This window comes from Podarcis liolepis (genome assembly GCF_965112155.1).
Source record: "Podarcis liolepis genome assembly, chromosome: 9".
Lineage (NCBI taxonomy): Eukaryota > Metazoa > Chordata > Lepidosauria > Squamata > Lacertidae > Podarcis > Podarcis liolepis.
The window spans coordinates 63,464,260-63,477,819 of NC_139564.1; the positions used below are offsets into that span (position 1 = coordinate 63,464,260).

General features: G+C 41.9%; 1 long non-coding RNA gene across 1 annotated transcript; it reads right to left on the minus strand.

Annotated features, from left to right (window-relative positions):
• Positions 1–598: 598 nt before the first annotated feature.
• On the minus strand, positions 599–8,440 carry LOC310686412. Its single transcript, XR_014515875.1, has 2 exons — positions 3,691–8,440; positions 599–2,609 (listed from the first exon to the last, which is right to left on the minus strand). It is a non-coding gene; the product is annotated as an uncharacterized lncRNA (long non-coding RNA).
• Between the last annotated feature and the right edge of the window lie 5,120 nt (positions 8,441–13,560).

Genomic DNA, 13,560 nt, shown 5'->3' on the forward strand with positions numbered 1-13,560 from the left:
AGGCCTTACGGATCACTCGTTCTGATTTGTTTGCAGGGTGTGATCCTGATTTGCTAGCTCCCTGTTATAGGTATCCCTGTTAATGATTCAGTCATCCCAAATATTCCGGCGCTTTTCACTTTCCTAACCACAAAATCCCAGGTTTTCCTTTAAAAGGAGTGTATCTGTTGTGCTATGGTGATAGAAGACTTGAATTGCATGATCCTAAATTTCTGCTATGTGTTTGAATCCCTCCTACAAAACAGCAACTGTCTAGAGGCAGCTAATAATCTGTTTTGGAGCACCTCTTAAGTCCCCCCGATGACCAAGGCATATTGTCCCTGACTAACTCTAGGAAGGCCTCCTGTATTTCTTACTGCTGAAATTGGCTTGTATCGTGACATTCAAGAGGCAAGAGTCTATGTCACATTCCTCACAGCATGGTAGTTTATGGCTGCATCCTGTAAATTACTGTGCAAATCCATGCACATAAAATGCTGTAAAATATTATACATTATGAATGAGGAACCAGAAATTCAATTAAAAACATTGCTCCATAAAATACAACAATATCAAATCTGGCAGAGGGAAATACACTTAAAAATTTAACACAGAAGAGTTATGGCTTTGAGATAGGTTTTATTTGTTCAGATAAAAATCAGTCTTATAAATAAAAAGGAATACATGTGGGGCACATTACCCAGAAATATTATAAATCATGAATAAAATTAACATTTGATGACTTGAAATGCATATTGGCAGCATTCTTTCATCTCCTATCTGTTTTGGAGTAATCACATGACACCTCAGGGACCATTTTTGCCACTTTTCAGTTCATAAGGATTGCGTTTTAGGCAATACCAGGTGATGAAGTGTGTGCCAGAATTATTGTAGGGTATATGTCAGTAAGTAATATTATAGTCACTGACTAGTAATTCTGCCAGGTAGTCTCTGAAGTGATTAATCATGTCTTCTTATTTTAGTTAGTGACTAATTTAAATTGTCAGAGATTTACAGCCCACTGTTTGGCACGTGAGAATGTGATCCTGAACTGTATGCTGAGTTACTTTAAAGCAAAATAAAAACCTTTCTAGAAATCACACCAGACACCAAACTCACACCAGATGTACAAGGACACAATAGCCTACCTTAGGGAAAACACAAATTCCATATGGTTTCAGACGGTACATAGCTCAGCCACAAAGTCAATACCAAGACTGAGTTTGGGAACAATATGAATGAATATAGGTACATTTCTCTCACTGCTGGGTCAGCACAATGTGACCCTGACATGCCTGGCCTGGAGAGTTCCTAGGGCAAATGACCTAGCTTAACTCTCTCTCTCTCTCTCTCTCTCTCTCTCTCTCTCTCTCTCTCTGATACAAGCACTTAATATGCTGCCCTGGATCCAAGCAATGCTTGAAGAAGCTTCTTTATTAGATCTGTGGCAAACCAGCTGACATATAAGTATCATATTAAGGATTTAGACATTGGTAAAAGGTTAAGCAAATCTCCATGCTTTGGACATTTTTTAATTTGCATCTTTAATGAGCTGTGACATCTTCTGGATGGCTTTTTCCATTTTTTTATGTTTTCCTACAAAGGCCTTGCTTTTACTTTAGGACCACTAGCAATTCTTTTGAATGTGCAGAAAATATTAAAAGGTATAATTCGGGGGGGGGGGGGGGAGTTCCTCCTACCAGCCAATAGCCAGATAATGTGTTACTCATAGTATCTGGCTGGAGTTCCCTTATAGCGGAAAGTATTGCCAGTTGTCCTGGTTTACTAAATGTGCCACTAAATTTTCCCCAAAGCACAGCGTTGAGGTAAATTTAAATGGTCCTGTTCAAGGGAAATGTCTGAAGAATTGCAAGGGAGTGAGGAAGGGTTTTGATATAGCCATTTCACATTTCTTGGGAGTTACACAAACACACTACCTTGTACCCATAATAAAAATGGCTTAATAAGCCAATATATGAATAAGTCTTTGGCCTGTATACGCAGCCCCTTTATCCCTCCTTTTGTGATGTAAGCTTATTTTAAAAGCAGTATCTAATTAACTGTAGTTTTCCATTTCATTCAAACTAGGTTACCAGTTTCCAAACAATCCAACATAATCCAAACTCCATCTCTGGTTTAATATCCTGATTTGGTCTGAAGCTGGAAACCACAGTTTCCCAGTTTGGACAAAGGAAGAAACTGTGTTTAGTTGCAGATTGCCTGGTTGGTTTGGTTCTGAATTCTGAACAGCCATACAAACAACAAACAGTGGTATGTATACAGCCATACAAGATGATTACCTAAACTTTTCATCCAGCTGGAAAAGCTTGTTGAGAATTTTTTTTAATTAAAATGTTTCTGGAAAATGCAGATTGTGGGCACCTGTTGTATACAAACAGGGATGCTGTTCCACAGAAAAAAACAGGCAGTCACACTTAAAGGCCTGCTCTGGGTTACTGTGACTCAATAATCATGATTACTAGGATGCAAAAATTAAACAATAAATATTGCTGTAAATACAGAGTAACATGTAGTTTCCCCCTCAACCTTGGGATAGCTTGGTGCTGTCTTTTCTGACATACCGTACCTTCCTCTCATTCAAAAAACAGGTTCATGGTTGCATGCAGTACCTGGAAGACAAAATACAAAAAGAAAGTGAAGGAAGACAGCACCAAAAATGTCCAAGGAATTGAAAAACTGGTGCCAGATATCTCAACTGCTGAAAACATTATAAATGATGGAAAACGGAGACACATTCTGTTACAACTCAGAGGACTCCATTTTTTGAAATAGACCATTGTCATTGAGAAAGAGGTGGGTTTTTTCCCTTTGGGTCGCTGTGCTTCTGCAACCCCCCCCCCCCCCCAGGTTCACTCTATGACATCTCCACTTAAAAAGATCCAGATAGCAGGTGATATGGGAGACCTTTACCTCAGACTGCAGAGAGCTATTGGCAGTCAGAGTAGACTAGATGGACAAATAGCCTGACCTTGTGTAACACACTGTTCCTTCCTCTGCTACTAAATTCTGCATCCATCACCGGTTTGAAGTTCACCTCTTTTATTGCTTTCATGAGGACAAAATGGGACAACTCCAAGGTCCTAGCAGTGGAGAGGAATAAATAATTTTTAAAAGGCAAAGAACTGGGCTGTTAGCTTGCTAGCTTGTTATCTGAGCCAGAATAATGAACACATAAAAAGGCCCCAAACGGAAATTAAATTTACACCCTTCCTCATGAATTTGCCACTCTGCCTTTGTTTTCCACTCCATGTATATATATTTTAACTGACTTGTGTTGGAATAACACTACCAGCCCCGTCTCTCTGACATTACTGCACTCCTAAATTCACAGATACATCCAATCTACTAGGATTTAGCAACTGCCTTTCCTATAAGCATAGAGAAGCCATGTGCAACTCCAAAATGAAAAAGTGAGCCCGAATGAAAACCGTTCCCTCATTAGCAGTGAAGAATGTCTGTGTAGCAACATAAAACAGAAAATGGAGCACGGTACCACTTTCCCCTTCTTCTTTTAAATAAAAACAAGTGTAGCTCGTGTGATAAATATTCCCTATTTGTTTAAACCATTCCTTTTCTGTTGATTCGATTTGTACAGAACATTGGAACCGGTGGTTATATTTGTTATTCCATTGCCTCCGGGAACGGGTAGGTGTTTTGACCTTAAAACATGATGAAATTGCTCAGCCTTACCTTCTACGGCCTCCTGGGAGTCCAGTGTTGCAACACCATGAAATGAAGCTGCCAGAAATTCAGATTTATGAAAGCAAACAGGGCAGAGAGTAGTAGCACTGCAGATCAGCAGATCTTTGGCTCTTTAAACTGGTTTCGGTGGCATTGCACCCCACCTAAAGGAGGTAGCGGGAAAGCTTAGGAATGATACTGGTTTGGAAAGACAACTTGGCTAGTCCTCTGCAGTGGATGACATTGCACACCCAGGGCAGCAGGGGCAGCAGACCAACAGGCAGGTGATTCAGATAGGGCTTAAACGCTTACTGGTCCCATGGGAAACTCAGCGGATTTAGCAGGCATGAGTGGGGCATGGAAGCCCTGTAAATGTTCTCCCCACCCATGGCACTGCCATTCTGCTTCCTTCCACCACCAGCTGAAGAACGTAGGGTAGGGGAAGGTGAGACTAAATGCCACCTACTGAGGTTGCCAGGGGCAACCAATCCATACTGCCACATTCCATGGCTTTGCTGTCTATTTTACTTTGGCAGCACAGCAAAATAATTTGCTTCTGCACAGGCATACAGGACAGGAAAGTGTCTAGGCCTTGGGGGTTAGAACCAATAACTCTGAGATCTTCATGTTGTCACCTCATGTGGTGAGCCACCAGGACTATAAGTCAGGACAGCTCCTTGTGCTGAGATATATGTTCTAGGGTAACACACAGGCAGCCCAGGGGTTCTGACCTTAACAGGAAATAGGAAAGAGGGAGCCTCACCCTCCTCTATGAAGCTCCATTTCTTTCTCCTGTCCACTCAGTTTTCCACCCTACTCTCCCTCCTGCTCAGAATTAGAATCCAAACCTGTTTATTCTCTTTCAGTACTCCGTCCCCACACATAAGCAGGGTTTTCTATACTGTACCCCAATATACTAATACAGTCATACCTCGGGTTACAGACGCTTCAGGTTGCGCATTTTTGGGTTGTGCACTGGGCTGAACCTGGAAGTACCGGAATGGGTTACTTCCGGGTTCCGTTGCTCGCGCATGCGCAGAACCACTAAATCACACTTTGCACATGCGCAGAAGCTCCGAATCACAACCTGTGCATGTGCAGACATAGCACTGTGGGTTGTGAATGCTGCGGGTTGCAAATGTGCCTCCCGCACAGATCACGTTTGCAACCTGAGCATCCACTGTACCTCTTGTGTGGTTCATGCCATTTTGGTTTCATGAGGTCTAGAGTGCAATACAGTCATACCTTGGAAGTTGAACGGAATCCGTTCTGGAAGTCCATTCGACTTCCAAAACATTCGAAAACCAAATTGCAGCTTCTGTTTGGCTGCAGCAAGCTCCTGTAGCCAATCAGAAGCCACTGGAGCCCTGGCGGATATCTGGCTTCCAAAAGAACGTTAAAAAACTGGAACAATCGCTTCTGGGTTTGCGGCATTTGGGAGCCAAAATGTCCAAGTTCCAGGGCATTCAGGATCCAAGGTACGACTCTCTCTCTCTCTCTCTCTCTCTCTCTCTCTCTCTCTCTCTCTGTGTGTGTGTAATCCTGTCCTTCCTGCAATAACAACCATTGCTGTACTTACCTTCCTGATGAATGAATTCAGATTGCTCAATTCTCTTGCTACAGTCAATTCCAGGTGATGCCTTTAAGTGGTAGCTAATCTATATGAGATGCTTTTAAAACAATTATGGCTATGCAATGATAAGTCATTTGAAGTCTATAGAACACTTAGCAACTAATAAGAATATGCTAGTCCTGCCCTCTTCAAGGCACTTGCAGACATTAACAGTCACATAACTCAGCATGTGCCCTCATTTCAAGGACTTAATGTTGTTAATAGAAAGTCTCTTTAAAGATCCGATCCCAACCAGAAAATTAAATAAGCAGCACTAAGAAATGATGGACTCTGGCTTCCTAGATAAATTTATTTGAAGTATTTAATTGTTTTGGTGTTAAAAATCAACCCCAATAATGTCCAAGCCTCAGATCTGAGCTCCTGCCCCTTAAATTGTACTGCTCGTAATAAAACGATAGCAATGTTTTTAACATTCCTCTTCTTAGTTGCTTGAGGCACACAACAAATCACAGTAAAACACACCCAGCACTTCTGGTACTTAAAATAGCAATTATATTGGTATATCAAATGCAGAAGGAAGGAAGGAAGGAAGGACAAATCAAATCACCTCAACATGAGTTGGGTTCATTAGAGTGGTCTATCTGAGTGCTCAAAACTCATTGAAAAGGTACCTTTCATCATATGTGGTGGACTTGTAGGGTAATAAAAGCTTTCTGGGGCATGATATATAATGAAATGAAAAAATGCTTAAAATAACTTTTGTTAAGAAACCAGAAGCTTTTTTATTTGGAATTACAGGTACCGACGTACCAAAGGAGCAGAAAAAGACTCTTTACATATGAAACAATGGCCGCCCGGATGTTATTAGCCCAGAATTGGAAAGAAGACAAAGTCCCTACCAGAGAAGAATGGCAACCAAGCTGATGGATTATGCCAAGATGGCAAAGCTGACTGGAAAACTCAGAAACCAAGAGTATAAAAACTTTATAAAAGAATGGGAAAATTTTATAAGTTATTTAGGAGACCACTGTAAGCAGATGGAAACAATAGCAGGATTTTGACTCACTTGTAGTGGACAATATGGTTTGATATAAAAATTGGAGTATGGATGATGATGCAGTTGTAGATGTAGATGTTGAAGATAAGACTCAGATAATCTCCTTATACAGATAGGTTTTTACTAGCTTGTGTTTATTTATGCTTTGTATTTGTAAAACCAACAAAAATGATTTCATAATAAAAGACTCATCAAGAGGCAAGGCTGAACAGTCAGAAAAGTGCTCAGATTCCCTTAACCAGTCATCACCAACCTAGTGATACCCTCCAGATATTTTGGACTACAATTGTCCATTCTGCCTGGGGCTGATGGGAGCTGAAAGACACCAGGTTGGCAGGTGCTGAGATAACCTACCTCCAGCTTAAAGGAGAGAAAAACTCATCCTGGGGAACAGGACCAGGAAGCAGTTGGCTGCAGTTCTAAGATAGAAGAGGTCTTCTTTCTCGACTGTTTGGAAAGTGAAGATGCTGGTAGCATAGCATCTTTTTTTATGGCAGAGTGGGCCATATTACACCAAGGGTCACGGAGTATCTAATTCAATGTCCATGATCCCCACTGACAGAAAGACAACCACATGTGGCAACGCTGTGCCAAAATCTACCTTTTCTCTTTCACCAACACGTGAAAGAAATTCTCATGTGTCCAGAGACAGAGGCAGCAAATCTGAAGCCTCTTTCACAGAGGAAGCAAACTTTTGAGAAATCAGTTGACAGCACCAACTTGTGACTGTTACTTTTCATTTCATTTTTAGCAGAGGTCACATTTATAACTTCTCTCTTCAATTTATCACAGAATGAGTGGTTTGGCTGGACATAAAGATCCCCAAGGCTTTGTAAAGAGATAACCTCAGCCTCTTGGTACCTTGCAGTTATGAATTTCTACATCGTACAGAATAATTTCCACAGTTGCTAGCTTTTCCCCAATCATGTGGTGATAGAAAAATGTACCCTTTTTGCCGCTTGTACCTGGGGATTAGGTTAATATACCTCACTTGACCTCTAACACGGTGCACAGCAGTAGAATGGTCTAGCCAACATGAGGGACACGGCAACATTTTGATTATCCATTTCTCCTAGGCTTCTGATTAGTGAAACATACAGGGGAAAAATGCCTTCTTTGGCTGAAAAGAAGTTTTGTAAATAAAAATTAGGGGTGCATAGATTATTCTCTGATTTCAATGTTGTTTTCAAAATGTCTGATGCTGCCAAATGAAGCAAGAGGGGGACACTGGCAAAAAATAAATAAAGGCTTTGATACTTTTGAAAGCCTTTTTGCTTCCCTGGCTGCCACTACTTCTCAGGGCTGTATTCCTTCTTCATGCCTTCATTGCCTTCAGTTGACTACCTTAGCACTCCCCAACATAGTGGAGATGTTGTGGACTCCTTCTCCCTTCAGCCCAGCCAGTATGGCCAATGTACAGGGATTATGGGAATTGGAGTCCAAAACATTTGGAGAACATTAGGTTTAGGAAGATTGGCCTACACCGCTGTTTAATCTAATGGGATGTGGTTTTGCTTATGGGTTTTCAGTATATCGGCTGGGCTGGATGAATCCCTAGCCGGAATTAAGATTGCCGGAAGAAATATCAACAACCTCCATTATGCAGATGACACAACATTGATGGCAGAAAGTGAGGAGGAATTAAAGAACCTTTTAATGAGGGTGAAAGAGGAGAGTGCAAAATATGGTCTGAAGCTCAACATCAAAAAAACGAAGATCATGGCCACTGGTCCCATCACCTCCTGGCAAATAGAAGGGGAAGAAATGGAGGCAGTGAGAGATTTTACTTTCTTGGGCTCCATGATCACTGCAGATGGTGACAGCAGCCACGAAATTAAAAGACGCCTGCTTCTTGGGAGAAAAGCAATGACAAACCTAGACAGCATCTTAAAAAGCAGAGACATCACCTTGCCAACAAAGGTCCGTACAGTTAAAGCTATGGTTTTCCCAGTAGTAATGTACGGAAGTGAGAGCTGGACCATAAAGAAGGCTGATTGCCAAAGAATTGATGCTTTTGAATTATGGTGCTGGAGGAGACTCTTGAGAGTCCCATGGACTGCAAGAAGATCAAACCTATCCATTCTGAAGGAAATCAGCCCCAACTGCTCACTGGAAGAACAGATCCTGAAGCTGAGACTCCAATACTTTGGCCACTTCATGAGAAGAGAAGACTCCCTGGAAAAGACCCTGATGTTGGGAAAGATGGAGGGCACAAGGAGGAGGGGACGACAGAGGACGAGATGGTTGGATAGTGTTCTCGGAGCTACCAGCATGAGTTTGACCGAACTGCGGGAGGCAGTGGAAGACAGAAGTGCCTGGCGTGCTCTGGTCCATGGGGCCATGAAGAGTCAGACACGACTAAACAACAACAACATTTCAGTATATCATAGCATAACTTACAGTTTCGATCTGAGGGACGGAGAGTGGGGTGGGTGGGATAAATAGACTGTTCTCTTTTATTTGAATGGGCAGAGATTGATTTGCCAGACTAAACTGGCATGGAATAAATAGCCCTGTGTGTACAGCAGAGGCACGAAATGAAAATCATATTAAAATACATGCAAAAGGGAGGGAACAATAAGGGAAGAGGGGACGTGCTTTGAGAGACACAGAAAGGAGTCTGCTTGTAGAGAACTGCTGATGGAGTCATCTTGTGTTAGAAGATTACTAGAAGGAGACGGGAGAATTCTGCTTGGCTCCCTTGATAAGGCTTTTTTGCACAACAGGTGCAAGAATAATACATTTACCCAGTGCTTTTCTTCTATGAAAAATGGTGCCAATGCTGTGTATCCTTGAGTACCCCCAGAAAAAAATACACTGCATTTCACATTTATGCACAGAGTAGCATATGGGGGGAGGAATGAAAGAAGGGGGGACAATATACAATGAAATGGATACTGTATATATTATATGCAGGGCTTTTTCTCAGCCAGAACTCACCAGAACTCTGTACCGGCACCTCTCAGGTGGGTGTAATTGCCATTCTAAGAGAAAAAGGGATGCGTTCATGCTGAGTAGCAGCACCTCTTTTTCTGGAGAAATAGAAGTTATAATTTATATATATTAGAAAGGTGATGTCTGAAACAGTGCAAACACTGAAAATCTTCAGTCACATGTCCCCAGTATTTAACAATATAGATCTGATTTAAGAAGCACCCACCATTAACTCCATTTGTCCACACACGGAAAATACAAAGCTACTACCAGATGAATGCAGATGTTCACTCCAATTATGTTTCTAACAATTTAGTTTATTAAACAAAGTGAAACAAGTAGATAGAAACATATGTCTACAAGCATAAAAGTGGCACATTATTATTATTATTATTATTATTATTATTATTATTATTATTATGAGGTAGACCACCCACAGAACAGAAAAGATGCAAGTCTGACAGGTCATACAATGTACCAGAAGAAGGCTGACAATGCAGCTAACAAACCTGTTATGAGGTACTTTTTAAACTATTATACCTGTTGAATTCTCAGATAGACATTCCACTTCTTAGTATTCCATTTAGCAAAAGGTTAAGAACTTTATGCATTCCCAATCCTAATAGCTGGGTAAATCTATTCCATAAACGATTTAATTAATTTTACCTAATTTCTAATCCTTTCGCCTTTTTGGTTTAAACTGTTGATGATTCTGAATGGGATGGAAATATTTGTACTTTCAGTTACTTGAAGTCTGGCGCAAGGAATACAGTCAGTTATAAGCTCCCAATTATAAACTGAGCAGGTAGCACGGTCCTGCCAAATCCACCGCTTTCAGAAGCTGATAAGCAATAACAGCTGAGGTACTGTGCTAACAATATTTCGAATAATCCAGAATAATGATTCTCTTGCTTTGGTACTCAGCATGACTACCTTGGAATAGACTTCACAGCCTTATGGTCAGACGTCCACCTGGTTTTTATGGAATAGCTCTCAAAAAAGTACACAGAAAGGTCTTAATTAATTAACATGTTTCTATCCTACCCTTCTGGTACAGAAGTACAGAACAAGAGAGCTCCTGTTCTGGATTGGAAGTGAAAATAATTCCTTTCCGACTTTGTTGTGACACACATGCACATATGCACACCACCACCCACACCCCAGAATGCTAAAAAAACAGGACGGGGGTGGGGGGGAGGAACCAACAACTCACAATTATAGAAAATCCCTGGAAGTAACAAATAGGCCTAGGGGTAGAATAAGGATATGGGTAGTAAACATTAAGGATTGGAAGATTAATAAAGGAGAAGAGATTAGTAAATGAAATGAGTTAATATTATTATAAATATGAACTTGGAGAACTGTTATGAATGTGATATAATGAAATTCAGTTAGAGGAGATTCGAGGAAGTCAGTTATCAATGTTGTGAGAATTAGGTATTAGAAGAAATAATTTCTTTTTGTGTTTAATTTTATTGTATTGTAATGTGTTTTTCTTGGTTGTGTGTTTTGTGTTTCTTTGTTATGTTATTTGGTGATAAATGTGGAAAATTAATATATATATTTTTTTGCGGCGGGGGGGGGGGGGGACGACAACAACTCACAATTATTTTCTATCTAATAAAAATCTGCCTGTTCCGGATGTTCTGAAACTACATAGAAAGAGGATTAAATGCTTTAGAAAGTCACGGAAAATGAGGAGAAATCGGTTCTGCTTCCAAGTGGGACTGGGTTGCGCTCGGGCTGCCAGGTCCCACCCCTGCCTCAGCGTGATGCGGAGTAGCATCCTGAATCACGCTGAGGGTGTCCCGGCCACGCCATTTACCAGGCGACCAATCAGGGCACTGTGGGGGAATGGCCGGGGCCAATTAAACCACGGCACGACTCTGGAAGCTCCTCTTCCAGCCTCAAGCCGTGGATCTGCAGCTTCAGTGATCTCCTTCCTCACCTTCCTTCCATGTGGCACTAGCCCCTTTGCTGAGTTCCTGTTGAAGAACAGCAATGGAGGACCGCTAGGGCCATGCCACGACCCCAGCAGGAACCCAGGGAGGCTGAAGTCGATCCGTATCAGCAGGACTCCCCTTACTGGTGGTTTACCCTTCCATACTTCCTGCAAGGCAGGAAGGAGTCAGATATAGTCTGTGGATGCCAATGCCTAAGCCAATACCGCTCACATTCTGTAACCATTAAAGTTGTGGCCTAAATTTTGCCCATTAACATTAACCTCAAATCTGTGTCCTTGTGTCTTTATTCTCCTGGGGGTGGCTAGGGGGTCTTGAAATGCAAACAAACTGGAAGGAACACAGATGAGATTGAAGAAGGAGATCGGTTGCCCACTTCTGCCCCAGGATAATGTCACCGTTCCCTCTTCATTTTGCTAGAGGACTCTGACTACAATATTATTATTATTATTATTATTATTATTATTATTATTATTATTATTACAATTTATATACCACATGACCCGGAAGCTGTACGCCGGCTCCCTTGCCAATAAAGCGAGATGAGCGCCACAACCCCAGAGTCGGAAACGACTGGACCTAATGGTCAGGGGTCCCTTTACCTTTTATATACCACCCTTTGTCAAAAGATCCCAGGGTTGTGTGCAACATATAAAACACAATACAGAACATCAGTGATAAAAACATAATAAAAAAAACTGACAAACTGCCAAGTAATAAAATAATAATAATAATAATAATAATAATAATAATAATAATAATAATTTATTATTTATACCCCGCCCATCTGGCTGGGTTTCCCCAGCCACTCTGGGCGGCTTCCAACACAATATTAAAATACAGTAATGCATCAAACATTAAAAGCTTCCCTAAACAGGGCTGCCTTCAGATGTCGTCTAAAAGTCTGGTAGTTGTTCTCTTTGACATCTGGTGGGAGGACATTCCACAGGGTGGGTGCCAGTACCAAGAAGGCCCTCTGCCTGGTTCCCTGTAACTTGGCTTCTTGCAGTGAGGGAACTGCCAGAAGGCCCTTGGCGCTAGACCTCAGTGTCCGGGTAGAACGATCATTATAATAACAGTCCTCTCCCACTTTCAGAGGCCATAGATTATTTAGGCTGGCACTTAAAGACATGTAGTGATGATACCAGGTGAGTCTCTCTTGGGAAAACATTCCACAATCACGGAGCCACCACAGAAAAGGCACGTTCTCTTGTTGCAGAGTCCTAGAATTGTTCTTCCTCACATCTCTGGAATGGTGAGAGGGTGTTGCTGAAATGGTGTCCTTGTCATTGTGGAGTCCTGGCTCCACCAAAAAGTTCCACATGGGAACCATGAAGTTTCACTCATCCTTCTTCCAAATATTGGATGCACCTCAAATTCTCTTCCCATCTCAGGTTTTTGGTCTATGAAATGGTACTTTTCTCTTTGTTAGGTAAAGGGTAAAGGGACCCCTGACCATTAGGTCCAGGCGTGGCCGACTCTGGGGTTGCAGCGCTCATTTCGCTTTATTGGCCGAGGGAGCCGGTGTACAGCTCCGGGTCATGTGGCCAGCATGACTAAGCCGCTTCTGGCGAACCAGAGCAGTGCACGGAAACGGCGTTTACTTTCCCGCCGGAGTGGTACCTATTTATCTACTTGCACTTTGACATGCTTTCGAACTGCTAGGTTGGCAGGAGCAGGGACCGAGCAACGGGAGCTCACCCCGTCACGGGGATTCGAACCGCCGACCTTCTGATCGGCAAGTCCTTGGCTCTGTGGTTTAACCCACAGCACCACCCGCATCCATGTTAAGATACCTTTTTTTTAAAAAACCCTCACTGGTCTCTTCGCCTAAGCTTCACTTTCAATTTCTTCCCATAAGCTTTCCTCCTTTTCCTTGGGGCCCTGCTTTTCTGCCTGTTCCACATCTCCATTAACATTAACAACCCTGCTGCTTATGGGACCAAACTCTCCGATACTGCAGTATCTGCAGAATGGTGCCTGCTGTTCTGATGGTTGGGAAGCTGACAGAGGAAAAGCTGAAAGAAGGCATTCTTCATTAAAAAGGAGTGCTGTGCAGGAATAGAAACCAACGGCAAGGGAGATGATGATACCTTATCTTGAATGAAAAAGCCATTAAAGGGCTTGAAGAAAGATACTGGAATTAGTACAGTAACCCAGTCAGCAGGAGCCACACTAAAAAGAAGAAACGGAAGCTATGCCTTTCATCCTTGAAGAATATTGCAGAAGAGGAGTTTCAGTACAAATATGGAATTGGGTTGGATGTATCGGTCTATTTCTGATCAATGTCAGTTTCCCATGATCTGATTTATAAATTGCTTCTTTCTCACTTCTGCATCAATCTATGATTTTTT